Genomic DNA, 15,330 nt, shown 5'->3' with positions numbered 1-15,330 from the left:
ATTTTCTTTATAGTTTTCTAAAATATTAGATCACCATGAAGGAAAGCAACTCCATCAAATTTGAGATGATGGTTCCAGCATTTTTTTCCCAATCCGTTTTTAGGCGAGTTATACGTGATGTCCATTTCTTTTAAAAAATTATAATTTTTAAAACTTTTGAATATGTTACCATATATTTAAATCTTATTTATATAGACTATAGTTATTAATAATCAAATACATATATCTGTTACGTAATAACAGTCAACTATATTGAATTTATGTTTAATTTTGTGATTTTTTACTATATCTAAATGTCTCACATGGGAAATGTATAATTTTTTATTTTATTTTATCAGTATATTACAATTTACATAGAATAAGCTTGTGTGTTTTTTTAAGAGTTCAATAAATATTTTTGTTTGAGAAGATATATTTTTTCTATATATTAAATTTATTTGATTGTTTTGTTTTGAAAAAAATGCTTTCTATCATTCATTTTTAGAAAAAAAAAGCGTTCAATTATTTATCAAACATCTAAATAATTTTCAATAAAACCCATACATTTTATAAGACCAAATAAATAGTTAATTAGTTTTATATCCGTGTACAAGTAGTTTAAATTTTGAACTAAATATCTAACTTGTTAAAAGTTAAAACAAAAAGAAAGGACACAATGTTGGTGATTTGTTGTCATCAATATTATTTAAGTGTAATGAGATTACTTTGTTGACCAAATGTGATCCTGATAAATATTAAACAAGTAAGGAAGATGTGGAGTACATACTTGTTTAATTTTGATTAAGTTTTCAAAGTACACTGTCATTTAGGGGCGGAGCCCCTAAACGAACGTGGGTCCGGGGGCAGCGCCCCTGGGAGTGGGGTCCAAGGGGCGGCAGCCCCTGGCGGGGTCCAAGGAGCAAATTAAAGAATGCATCAAAAAATCGTATTTTCAGAGAATTTAACATTGTTTGACCCTTATCCAAACTTCCGTTTTATGTCAGTTTTTACAGTTTATGACAGTTTGAAACTGTCATATGACAGTTTTCATACAAAGATCATAAATTCGGTTTTTGGTCTCATTTTCTGGTACAGACGAAATCATCATCAAAGCATTCTAAATTTTTGTCTCTCTGAGTCTTATCCGATTAAAGAATATTGGGAGTACCACCCAAATGCTTTAATATGAAAGTGGTTTACACAATTCTCAGAATTCCAAGCTTTCACTACAAGGATCGTGTACTATGCAGACGACATTTTTGAGCTTTGTCCAGACGACTTGTCGTCGGTAAAGCCTATAGAGACGATATTTGGTCTGTAAAAAGTCGTCGGTATAGGTCCGTCGCTAAAAGTCGAAAATGTCGTCGGTATAGCATACTCTGTCCAGACGACAAGTCATCTGGAAAGAGTCGTCGGGATTGATTTTCGAGGAAATTAGAAAAAGTTTTATTCGCACCCTATAGAGACGACTTGTCGTCGGTAAAAGGGTGGAGATATAGAGATGACTTGTCGTCGATAAAAGTGAGAGCTACAGAGACGACTTGTCGTTTTGAAAAATGAAAACCGTTTTTACAGTTGGTAAGCTATACCGACGACATGTCGTCTCTATAGCTATTTTTTTTATATATATCATCCACCAGTTTTGTTATGTATACCATTTAAAACAAATCCATAAGAAATATTTTCAGAATAATATAAACATAAGATAATATATGATTAAAATCCAAAAACACTTAATAAACATAATATACAATTCAAATTCTACTACATAACAAAATAACAAAAAAAAAAACAAGTTTTTAACAAACATTGTTGTCATTACCATTCTAGTTTTCCTCCTACTCACCATCATCAACATCATCAAACAAAATAACAAAAAAAATCAAGTTTTTAACAAACATTGTTGTCATTACCATTCTAGTTCTCCTCCTCCTCCTCCTCATCATCATCATCATCATCATCATCATCATCACCACCATCAACATCATCATCATCCTCCGCGAGTTCATTTGATGTTTCGGGGTTATTTTGTGGAACCATATTGGGATTAAACTGGAATTGTGGCATTGGTTGTGGTTGGAAGTTTGGAATGAAAGACGCGAAAGTGTTATTAAACATTTGGTTCATTTGTTGCATTTGTTGCTGCATGAATTGAATTTGTTGGGATAATACAGCAACTTGGGGATTATCTGAAGATTGGGATGTGGAAGCTTTGAAACGCTTGGTATGTTCATTTGGAAATAAATTATTGTTGATTCTTGGTTTCCTTCCAATTCCGCGAATATGCCCACGTCTCTCACCGAGGGCACGAGCGAGGCATTGTTCTTCATTTAACTTTTCTTTCTCCCCGAGTTGTGATTGCATCACCATCTTCTCTCGTTGAATGTTTTCCTAAGATAAAGAAAACAATAAAAGTATAATAATTAAAAAAAATAACTAAATTTATACACTAAAATAATAATATTATACCTTAAACTAACTAAAATAATAATAACATATTTATCAAACAACTTATTAACTTTTTTTATTACTTACCCAAACGACTTCTGCTTGTGGTGTACACCATCCCCAACTTTCTTTAAATCGCATCTGTCTCCAACCGTCGATATGTTGCAGGTCTTCTCCTCTTTCTCTCTATAATAAGCCAAAAACAATTAATATATTTACATAAATGTTAATAAATTTTTTATAAAATACAAATAAATTTAGTTACCTCCTCACGTCGCCTGTCTGCATATGTTCTACTTCCATGAGAACTCGTAATTTTAAGTTTGGACCTGCTTTCTTTACCTTCTTTGCACTGCTTCCTATAATCCTCATCCAAAAAAAGAAGATCGATCATGTTATTCCAAGCTTCCTCATCCATATCATCCGGTGGAGTTTGTCTTGCACCTTCCACATCATCATATCCACCAACACTATCAAAATAATCTTTCACGTCATGTTTGTGCTGTTTATAAGCTCTTTGGCAGTCGCCCTGTACAGTCGCTCGAACGGCTTCCCACAGATTTGTACCCCGATACATATCAAGATCAAAATATGTCTGCAATAAAAAAAACAAATTTAATTAGTAAAAAAGCATTTAAAAAGTATAAAATTTTTCACATATAAAAAGTATTTTGTACTTACTTCAATTTCAGGATACATAGCTTCATAGTAATGGAAAGGAACACGTCTCCAATTCCTATAATGGAGTGGTACATGATTTGCCACAAAGTTTGAGATAAACCTTGTCAACATTTTGCCATTTGCATTTATGAATCTATAGGTCCCCCCGACGCTATCAATTTACACAGGTAAAGGTTGACCGCTGTGCTTGAACTTTTTTCGCATATTTAAGCATCTTCCTTTTCCACGCCGACGCATCGAGTTTGCTACATTGACACATAGAACTAAAAATTTAGAAATTTAAAACTTTAAAAATATATCCAATATATTTAAGAAATTCATGTAACTTACAAGATTGACAACCCGTCGGTATCTTGCCTGCATGCTCATGTGGAGGTCGTTCCCCGCCGTCTCCTCCATGCCCCCTCGCAACATGTGTAGCCATCTGTTTAATAAATATTAGAAAATATACTAAATGTACTTTTAAAAATAATAATAAACAACTTTAAGCAATCAAAATGTATAACAACCGTAACATACCATCAATCAGAATCATCACTAGAACAATATACATGTACAACATCATCATTAATAAATTCGTCATCGTTTATGAAATCGTCATCATTATCTGAAGAGTACGTATCACCACCATCATCATTATCATTAAAGAAACTATCATCGTTTATAGTAGGAGCCACACTTGATTCACCATCATCATTATTATCTAAAAAGTACATATCATCATCGTCAACGGAGTATGTATCATCATCATCATCACCTAAATCGACAGCCAAGGGAAAATCATTTGATCGAGTGTCATTCACCACATCTATCTCATTAACACCGATACTTGGATGATCCCAAAGTTTTCGATGATGAACATCTTCCACAACTCTCCAATTACTGTTTCGAGTAGGATCTTGGAGATAAAACACTTGTTTAGCTTGAGTGGCTAAGATGTATTGTTGATCGTCATATCATGTTTTACCGACATACCATTCATGACTGCTATCGATAACAACCATATTCTTTTTACTAATTAAACGTCCATTATCTAATGACGCATTGAACCATTTACCACGAAAAAGTACAACTGAATAACCATGTAAATATTGAAACTCTATTATGTCCACCAATTGACCATAGAATGGTGTACCGTCTACTCCTAATGTAAGAATGGCACTATTTTGAGTAGTACGTTGGAGATCACGGCTAAGTACAACAAATCGAACACCATTTACTATGCAAGCAGTGTAAGAAGTTGCATCTAACGGACCATGTGCCAATGCCTTTAATTCGTTAGTACAGTCCGAAGGTGATTCTCTTTCGAGGCGATAAATCTATAAGGAAATATAATATTGTACATTTAAGTAATAATATAAATTAGTTTTATATTATAAATTAGAATGTAAGGTATTTACCTTTCTTTTGAACCATGGAGGAAATTCTGTTTTCAAATCACTTTCAGGCGATTCTGATTTGAATTCGCTGGATATGAGACAAAACAATTAGAATAATTTGAAGATATGATAACACTATTGAAAAGGTAGTTAATATATCACAAAACTTACGATATGTAACCTTTCAGCTCATCCTCATCACAGTTGTTTAGTACAAACCAATGTAATGATTTTTTGGTATCTTTACAAAGTTCGGCGAGCTTCTTAGTGGACATCGGTCGACATTGTGATGAGAACACAGTAAATTGCCTTTTTGGAAGGTCAGGATCCTCGTTTCTATCAACACGATTGAATTTGGTTTGCATACCCTCAAGATACATAGAGCAGAATGTCAAAGCTTCGTCTGCAACATAACCCTCTGCTATTGAGCCTTCTGGCTTGGCTTTGTTTCTGACATAATTTTTAAGTTTTTTCATGTATCTTTCAAAAGGATACATCCATCTCATGTGTACAGGCCCTCCAAGAATGGCTTCTTCAGGTAAATGAAGAATAAGATGAATCATGATGTCAAAAAATGCTGGAGGATATATCAACTCAAGATTGCATAAAATATTCACCACTTCTTTTCTGGCATTTCTCATGTCGTTAACATCTAATGACCGTGCACAAAAATTTTTGAAGAATGTACACAAGTCAATGATTGTTGTTGAAACATTTTCTGGGAGAAATGCTTGAACCCCTATAGGCAGCAATCGTTGCATGAGGATGTGATGATCGTGAGACTTTAGCCCAACCAAATTTGATGTTGTATCATTCACCTTCTTATTATAGTTCGATCCAAAACCATCAGGTAGCCTCACTCCTTTAATGAATTGATGCTGTATCATTCACCTTCTTATATCATTGTAGTTTTTTCCTTTATTTTTCTTATTCATTTTTATATTTATATATGGTTTTATAATTAATTTGATTTTAAAACTAATTTAATTTGATTTTATAATTAATTTAATATTTTATTTTTATTGATTTTTTTAAAAACTAAATCACATTTACTTGCTAGTTCTATATCACATTTACTTTATAATTATTTTAAAATTACTAAAAATACGTTGCTATTAATAATCTAATTAAGCTAACGACGACATGACCAACATTAAGTCACTAACAAAATTAAACACTCAAATTGTGAAGTTTGTTTGCTAGTTCTATAAGGTTACATATAAAGTCAAATTGTGAAGATGATTCCTTGAATTTCGTTAGTTGAGTATTGTTTTTATGTATTAGTTCAAAATATAATGTCTATATAAAGCTTACCCTTAAGTTTTTTTAGAGTTTCTAGTTGTTTCGGTTATATCATTGTTGCATGCTCTTTGTTAGTGTTTTCACAAATTGTATGTCTATCTAGTTTAAGATTTTTTGGCACTATTGGGAAACTAAATTAATGAGTGTGATTGGGTTCTTATCACACTAATGCACTAAAATTATTATCTAATGCACTATTGGGAAACTAAATTAATGAGTGTGATTGAGTTCTTATCACACTAATGCACTAAAATTATTATCTAATGCACCCTTGAAGCACATCTAATGCACTAAAATTATCATCATTTAAAACCATTCATATCAATGCAATTCAAAGTGGTCCTTATGTTATATATATATATATATATATATATATATATATATATATATATATATATATATATATATATATATATATATAACATTTAGATATAACTATCCCTTAAAGCACATCTAATCCACTAAAATTATCACCATTTAAAATCATTCATACAATGCAATTCAAAGTGGTTATTATGTTGCATATACATATCATGGTCTATGGAAAAAAAAAAAAAAAAAAAAAACATCACTGCATCGTCTCCTGTGGTATGGTATAGTTTAAGAAAAAAAATTAAAAAATCAATAAACTAACCTCAAAATGTGGTCAAAAAACGGAATTCCTTTTCTATGGGTGGTGAATCTTCTTCCCAGTCAATAGAGAGAAATGGGGCTGTGATTTAGGGCTCCATATTATTACAAATAAAGGACCAAACATTTAGAAATTAAGAAGCAATCAAGCAACAAAACCCTTACCTTGGTGGAAGATGAACTCGGAATTAGCTTCTAGCCCATGAGATCGCCGACTGCAAGTGCGAGAGGAAAATTGTGAGGCGACTGCAAAATGAAAGCTGATTCTAGGTTTTCTTATCAGGGAAACTCTATACCGACGACATGTCGTCGGTATAGGTCGACCAAAACGCCGTCGTATAGCTTTAGTTCATTAAAAAATAAAATAAAATAAAAAAAAGATTTCACGCGGATCGGGGCCCCCTTTTTCAGACGACATGTCGTCGGTATTGCCTCGAAAAACGACATCGTTTCCATGTTCTGCAACATGGATTAAAAATAAAGGAAAATTAAATTTTAATCAACCTGTACCGACGACAAGTCGTCGGAATAGGTCGCCTAAAACGACATCGTTCCCATGTTCTGCGACACGGATTAATAATAAAGGGAAATTAAATTTTTATTAACCTATACCGACGACAAGTCGTCTGAATAGGTCGCACAAAACGACATCGTCTCGGATTTCTACTACAAGGAAATAAAATAAATGGAAAATATTTTTTTAGAACATTTTCCAGACGACAAGTCGTCTGTAAAGCTTTTCGATATACCGCCAGTTTTTCATCTTTTCCCACCTAGTCTGTACCGACGACATGTCGTCGGTATAGCCCTTCTGGTCAAAGTTTAATGGTCAACATTTTTTTGCTTTTTACCGACGACATGTCGTTGGTATAGGGTCACTTTTTCCGACGACATCTGTCGTCTGGATAGGTGTCGTCTGCACAGGTTGGAATTCTTGTAGTGTTTACTATACCCCAATTTCTAACACACAATAAACATGAAATTAATTTTAGACCATTTTTTGTAACGTATCGTTTTCACGGCAAAACATTTCATATTATTAAAGTAAACTTCCTAACTATGAATCTATTATTAAGAAAACCCTTTATTCTAAAATATATTTGAAAATTAAAGCAATATAAGTAACATGGAATCCTGAATGATGTTGATAAGTGTCTAGAGTCCCCCATTTGTAACATCCCAAAAATTTTATAAAATTTAAATTTTTCAAAACAACCTTTTTTCTATAGAAGTGTTTACAAAAACCGTTGTTCCCAAAATATTATTTAAAAATCAGAATCTCTTTCAACATAGTTTTCGGAACATTTACATTATCAGAGTTTCCCAAAATTCATAAGTCCAAAACGCAAGGATATGTATGGTTACACCTCCACCTTGCCACAATCCATGGAAGTACCTGAAACATAATCAAAACTTGTAAGCATGAAGCTTAGTGAGTTCTCCCAAAGTACCACTACATAAACATAACAAACAACATCATGCAGAAATGAGCCTTCAACCTGACTAGACTGCCTCGCAGGGCCTTCAGCCTATCTGGACCGCTCCCGAGACTTCGGCATGACTGGATCGCCTTATATGGCGTACAACCTATCCGGATCGTTCGTCGGGCCTTCGACCTAACTAAACCGCCTCACAGGCCTTCAGTCTATCCGGGCCAGCCTGGGTCTGTTGGCCTTCAACACAAAGTATGACCACCTCAACCCAACCACACACACACACACATGTCGACATATTCATAACTCATAAACACATAATCAATCAACAGGCAAACACAGATCATACAAATCTATAAGCATAGCTTCATCCTATCTACCAGGATTTAGATTTAACCGATTACTACAGTACTTAATTATACGATGACCAGCATAACAATTTGAAGGGCCGGCCTTGGTGCCTTCGACCCAAGAAGTACAGTGAGGAACACTCACCTCGAATACAGAAGCTCCCCGAAAGAAAGTACTTGGTTGCTGCCCTGTCGGCTTCCGAGCTATCAAAACAAACAACACACCCAATTAGCAATTGGGTCCCACGCTATAATCCATAATCCATACTTGGGGTAAAATGACCATTTTACTCCTAACACAACATGAAACTAAACTGAGGCTTAAAACCAAAAGATCCACAAAGGCCCACTAATGGCCTAATTTTCCGAATTGGGCCTAACCCCATATGGGTCTTATCCTAAGCCTATAGTTTTCCTTGAATCCAAATCAGGTTATCACAAACACCCGTCGGAACAAACTTGGTCAAAGACATACGTCAAAAGTCAATGTCAACGGTCCAAGTTGACCCAACACGCCGAGTTGTCCTTCAACTCGTCGAGTTTCTCCATCAATTTGCACAGATCGGGAAAAACCAAGTCAACTCGCCGAGTTAACTCACCAAATAGCCGAGTTCCTCCATCAACGTGAAAATGTCGAGGAAAACCGAGCCAACTCGCCGAGTTCATCCAACAAACTCACCGAGTTCGCCAGAAACCACCTCTTAACACATTAAGCACTTAATCTATGATGTCATGACACCAAAACATAAATCTGACTTCCTTGAGTTGGAAACCCACATAAAGTTGCCAACTTTATGTTCATGCATGTCTAAATGAAGATCTTAAGCTTGGAATAGACTTAATAATTGACTTAATGCATGCATGACACCAAAGTCCTCATAAAGTTTGCACCTTTAAGCTCAAGGTACCAAAACCAACGCAAATTTGAAAGAACAACCCCTAAAAGACTCTATTCCATCATCATCCCCAAAAAGAGGCCAAAACACAACAAAACCCAAAATAAGGAGATCTAATCAACTATTAAGCAAGGTTAGGACTTTATACCCGAAATGTGTTGGAAATGGAGCAAAGAACCCATATCTGAAAGCCCCTACTCGAACCACCACTCTGCACCAAGCTTTTATTCCTTCAATGTTCTTTAAACACACCCACAATGAACTCACAACGCTCAAGGAAGCCCTAGGGTTTCGAGATTAGGGTTAGGAGAAATGGAGGCTGGAAATGATGCCAACACTTGGGACTTAAGGTGTTTAAATAGGGTGCAACACCCTAAAATTAGGGTTTCCTTATGAGTGGCCAACTCGCCGAGTTGAGGCCCCTTAACTCGTCGAGTTGTCTTATTAAACTTCGCGGTTAATCCAGCTTCTACTCGCCAAGTTGAGGCTCCTCAACTCGTCGAGTAGACCCATTAAATCCCCACGATTCTTCATCTTCAACTCGCCGAGTTGGATCCTCCAACTCGCCGAGTTCCACTTGAAATTGGCATAATTCCACAATTAACCTTCTAGAGTCTGAGTGTTTCAGCATTCGCCTTCCCACGATCACCGATAAAACCTGAAAAAATAATAAACTAGGTAAACACAAAGATTAATGGGTTCTCCCAAAATACCACCACGCAAACATATAACAACATGTATATACTGGGCCCATAACTAACATACTAGATTACGCCTGAGTCCTCAGCATGATTCTGGCTTGCCTATCGGCCCACAATTCATGTCTGGCTAACTCCCGATCCCACAACATAAGTCTGGTTTACCTCTCAGGCCCACAACTTATGTGTAGCTTGCTCCCGAGCCCATAACATAAGTTTAGCTTGTCTTTCGGGAATGCAACTTATGGCTTGCTCCCAGGTTTGTTGGCATCCGCACCAAGCAGGATCGCCTCAACCCACTACCACCATATGTCGACATATAAACAATCATGGATCAAGTAAGCACATAATACAGGAAAACATCAATCATACAACTCACTACCGCCTACTAGTCCTTTCACGGCACATTGTCCTGCTACCAACTAACCTCTATGAAATGCGTAACCATAAGTAACCAGAGGTGAGATAGCCACCCGAACAGATGATCCTACTCTAGAGCCATAACCAAACAAGTAACAAACAAGAAAGCCTAGATCAAGAGGTCTCAGGCTATCCTACATGACTACATACAACCCTTAAGGCACTCCACTAAATAATAACTAGTATACTAATACTACGACATCATCCTATCGTATACGGATATACACAGATCCAACAAATCACTACAACACATCAACATTCTATATACCAGGATATAGATCTAACAGATCATCACATTATAACAACATCATATATACAAGGATACATAACTTAGTGGGCCGATATTTGTGCCTTCGACCCACATGTATAATGAGGAAAACTCACATAAATCGAAGAACTCTGAAACACTGTGATACGTTCCCTTTTCAGCATTGCTTGCACCCGCGAATCCACTAATACCAGAACCAGATAGAATCTTAATCAATAGCCCAAAATCCTCAAGTTTGACCCAAAGTCAAGCTTGGTCAAAAACTCAATGGTCAACGGAAGTCAATTAAAGTCAATGTCCAAGGCTGTTGAGTACGCCCAACGTACGTTTCCTGCTCTTACTCTTTCATTAATCACTTTATCCATTAAGGCCTTTTGTCCAGAGCTCAGTTCTAGACTCAAAACATCGATTTAAGTCATGAAGTTTCCACTTTTATGTCTGTCTATGGCTAGAAAAGGTCCAAAAGCTAAAGCCCTAACTTATTAATCCATTAAGACATCATAACTCTTGCGTGGAATGGATAAAAGGACAAAGATCACATTTTTATAGTTCCTAATAGCTCCACAATAGATAAAGTTTCCAACTTTATCCATTGGGATGGTGCAAACAACCAAGATTCAGTCTTTAAGTCTCAAAGGGACCAAAAGTGCATCTTTCTCAACTTAATCCATTATGCCCAAGTCTCCAACCTTCATATCTAAATCAATATGATGTTTAGATGGATAAATTTTCCAACTCTATCCACAACAAGGTCACAATATTTCAAGATTTAAACTTTGTGCACTAAAGTGACCAAAAGCTCATAACACCCAAAACTAGCTAGATTTAACAAATGCATCATCAAGATTCAAGCTTTATACCTCCAGAATAAAGATCAAGGTGAACAAGGTCTGGATCTACAAGCTCCAATGCAACCAGCACTTCTCAAACGAGCTCTTTCTTCTCCAAGACACACCAAGAACACTCAAAAGCACTCAAAAACACATTCTTTTGCCCACAAGGCTCAAACTAGCGTTAGAGTTTCAAGGGAGGACGTTGGAGAGGTGGAGGTTGAGAATGGAAATGGTTTAGGGAAGTTAAGGAGCTTAAACAGACCTAAAAACCCCGAAATTAGGGTTTGGGTTCTGATCGCGTATGCCCAACGTACCAGGTTGAACTTCTGCGATCAGCCATGCCTAGTACGCCCAGCATACACCTTGTACGCCTAGCGTACTAGACTAAACCTAAAACCTTCCTAATTTATAACAATCATAACTTCTCTGTTCCAACTCTGTTTTCAATGATCTTTATATCCACGGAAAGGTATTGAAGAGCCCCACACTATTATCTAGATATATTGGACTACTAACTTCTTGAATAAAAATCCATATTTCATGCAAGAACCCTGTTTATGACTTTCCCCTTTCTACCCTTCGGCCTACTACAAAGTTCAAGGGTTAAATCTCATAACCATCATTACCTCCTTCCATGAAGACTAAACTTTGCCTCCTTAAGGCCCATTTCCTTTACACAAACGATTTCCGGCCCACGAACCTGAAATAAGAAACGACATGAAATAGGATGTTATATTTTTATCACTAATTTTGAATGCACAACTCAAATACAATTGGTTAAAATTGTTTAGGTGAGCAATCTTACTTATTTATATGTTTTAATAAATAGTAATGACAAACTCATAATAAAAGTATACTCTATAAAATCTAAAATTTCCATACCAAAATAATTCCTATCATAACTAGACTATTAAAATATTAGAAAAAAAAACCTAATTGACTTATATATTAATTTGCAAGGTCGGTGGATGGTTCTACTAACGTTTTGTACCCTTTTATTTTATATAATAACACTTTTCACTTTTGTATTTCGTAAAATGTTACTTTCATCTATTGACTTTGAACTTTTTAAAATATCACTTTCACTCTTACGTTTTCTAAACTTTCACATTTTACCTCTCTATAGTATATATAATATGATTTTCTTACGATCACCACCATTCAACTTTATAAAATATCACTTTCACCCATCGACTTTGAACTTTGTAAGATATCAATTTCACCTCCTTAACTTTCTAAACTTTCGTGTTTACCCCGTCCTTTCTAAACTTTCGTGTTTACCCCGTCCACCGACAATCATCATCCCTCAACTTTATAAAATGACACTTTGATCTTATCGACTTTGAACTTGGTCTGTCGTACTACTTTATAAAACGTCACTTTCATCCTCTACACTTTAACCTTTCTAAAATATCACTTTCTCCACTTCTATTGTCTAAACTTTCATACTTACCTAATAGTATAGATATAATTTGATTTTTTATGGTTATCACCCTTCAACTTTATAAAATGTTATTTTGATTCCATCGATTTTGAACTTTGTAAAATGTCACTTTTACATTCCCAAGTTTCTTAACTTTAATGTTTACCCTATCCACCAACAACTATCTTCCCTCAACTTTGTAAAATATAATTTTGACCACCTCGATTTTAAACTTGGCCCCGCCGCAACGCACGACGGGCAAGCAACTAGTTATGAAGAAGATGTAAGATTTACATTTTTCTTAAGCATTATTGTCGAATATTTAACTCAAACATTATTGTAGGGATGAGCAAAAGGACCGAACCGGCCGGAACCGGCCCGGAACCGGGAACCGACTTCGGCCAAAATCAAGAACCGAACCGGCCCGGCGGTTCAACTGGTTCCCGGTTCTTACCGGTTCTTGTCGTGTCTTCAAATGTTGGAACCGATCTTCGAAAAATAGCATCATACGGTTCCGGTTTTTGCCGGTTCTACCGGTTCCGCTTATATCGGTTCCGGTTCCTACCGGTTTCCGGTTCCAAAAATCCACATAAATAACGTCCCGGTCCCGGCCCGACCGGTTCCATCAGGTTCCGGTTCCGGTGCCGGTTTCGGTTCCGGTACCGGTTACGGCCGGTTCCCCGGTCCATATGCTCATCCCTACATTATTGAGTTTAAATATTAATCGGAAGCATCGATGGTTTTATAACATATAAAAAGAATTATGATGTCAAAAATAGTTTGAACTTTGATGTGTGTAATAAGAAAAATACATATATAGAAATATTTAAAATCACGCTTTTGAGTTTTCTATCTGAAGGCAAAGCAAAGCTTATGTAATCTTTGACTGATAAAAGATCCTCTGGGCTTGCTCCCCACTCTTCTATTCCACTTTCAAACATTTTGGGTGTAAACCCCACAATCTGCTTCTGATTCTGATGGGTTGTATTTTTAGCACAAATTCAACCAACAATCATGCATCGGCGTCGTTGTCGGCGTCATCTTCATCAATGTCGAATTCGCTGCACAACCCAGATCTAGACTCCTACCAAGATGCTTGTCGAACGAATCCGAAGCTTCAGTCCTTCGATTCAACCCTCCAAGACCGAACCAGCAGAGTAATTAACACCCTCGCCGATGGCGTTGATGTTCGTTCCCTTTCTCTTGACTCTCTCCGTGAAGTCACCGGAAGTTTACTCGATATGAATCAAGAAGTAGTCAAAGTCATACTTGAATGCAAAAAGGACATTTGAGACACCAACCAGTTGTTTTCGTTGGTTGAATATTACTTCGAAATTAGCATACAAACCCTAGATTTCTGCACATCTCTTGAGAATTGCCTGAAAAATGCTCGATCTACCTTATCATTTTTCCAAAATGCAATTAACCAGTACGATTCAGATACTAATCACTTAAATACCCTAGAGCAACTCAAAGAATTCAAAGCATTTGACAGTCCGTTTTCAATAGAGTTCTTCGAATTGTTTCAAACTGTTTACTATAAGCAACTTACGATGTTAAAAAAACTGCAAATTCAAAAGGGTAAAGTGGATAAGAAGTTAAAATCAATGAAGACATTAAGGAGATTGAGTAATGTGATATTCGTGACCACCTTTAGCACAATCCTGATTTTCTCAGTAGTGACGGTTGCCGTTGTTGCTCCACCATTGGTAACAACACTGGTGGCAGCTGCCCCCATGCCATTAGGATCAATGGGGAAGTGGGTTAACTCATTATGGAAAAAGTATGAAAGGGAATTCAAAGATCAGGGGGAGATGATGAGTACAATGCAGATCGGGAATTACATTGTGATCAAAGATCTGGATAACATCAAAGCTCTTGTTGACAAAATGGGGACTGAAACGGAAGGTATTTTGCAGAATGCGGATTTTGCCATGAGGGAAGAGGGTGAGAAGGCGGTAGGGATGGTGATGGAGGAGATGAAGAACATTGTGAGTGTATTTGCAAAAACAATTGAGGATTTGAGTGAGCATTCAAGTAAGTGTATAAGGGAAATAAGGAGAGCTAGGACTGTGGTTTTGCAGAGGATTATCAAGCATCCTAGTGACTCACTTTAGGTAATTTGATGTTTCTTAAATCTTAACCTTGTTTTCTGATGCATGTGTACTCTATTACAAATTTACAATCAGCATAAACATGTTTAACTATGGAGATTTCCCAATCGGGATCCTTTCTTCAAGTTTTCGAGTAGTACCCCACATTGCTTGCTTCTTATCAAACTATGGAAATCCCCCACCCTCATACCATCACTGTCATTGAACAACGACACTGCCTACTGTCTTGAGAAAACCATCCATAATAAAAAAAAAAAGAATAAATAAATAAATAACCATCGTCAAACCACTTATCCTTTAACTAATCAACTCTATGTATTTGCTATCTGTAGAGTACATTGAACATACAGAAATGAAGTTTCTCTTATTCGTATTAACTACTACTAATACTGTTTATTATAATTATTTTATAGTTATTCGTATTAACAACTACGAATATTGTTTATTATAATCATTATATAGTTATTTTAGATGTA

General features: G+C 36.0%; 1 pseudogene; it reads left to right on the top strand.

Moving 5' to 3' along the window:
• Positions 1 to 13,556: 13,556 nt before the first annotated feature.
• On the top strand, positions 13,557 to 14,947 carry LOC111876741 (UPF0496 protein 1-like; annotated as a pseudogene).
• Positions 14,948 to 15,330: the final 383 nt, after the last annotated feature.

The sequence above is a fragment of the Lactuca sativa genome, chromosome 2 (assembly GCF_002870075.4).
Source record: "Lactuca sativa cultivar Salinas chromosome 2, Lsat_Salinas_v11, whole genome shotgun sequence".
In the NCBI taxonomy this organism is placed as follows: domain Eukaryota; kingdom Viridiplantae; phylum Streptophyta; class Magnoliopsida; order Asterales; family Asteraceae; genus Lactuca; species Lactuca sativa.
This window is presented reverse-complemented; position numbering and strand designations above follow the sequence as displayed.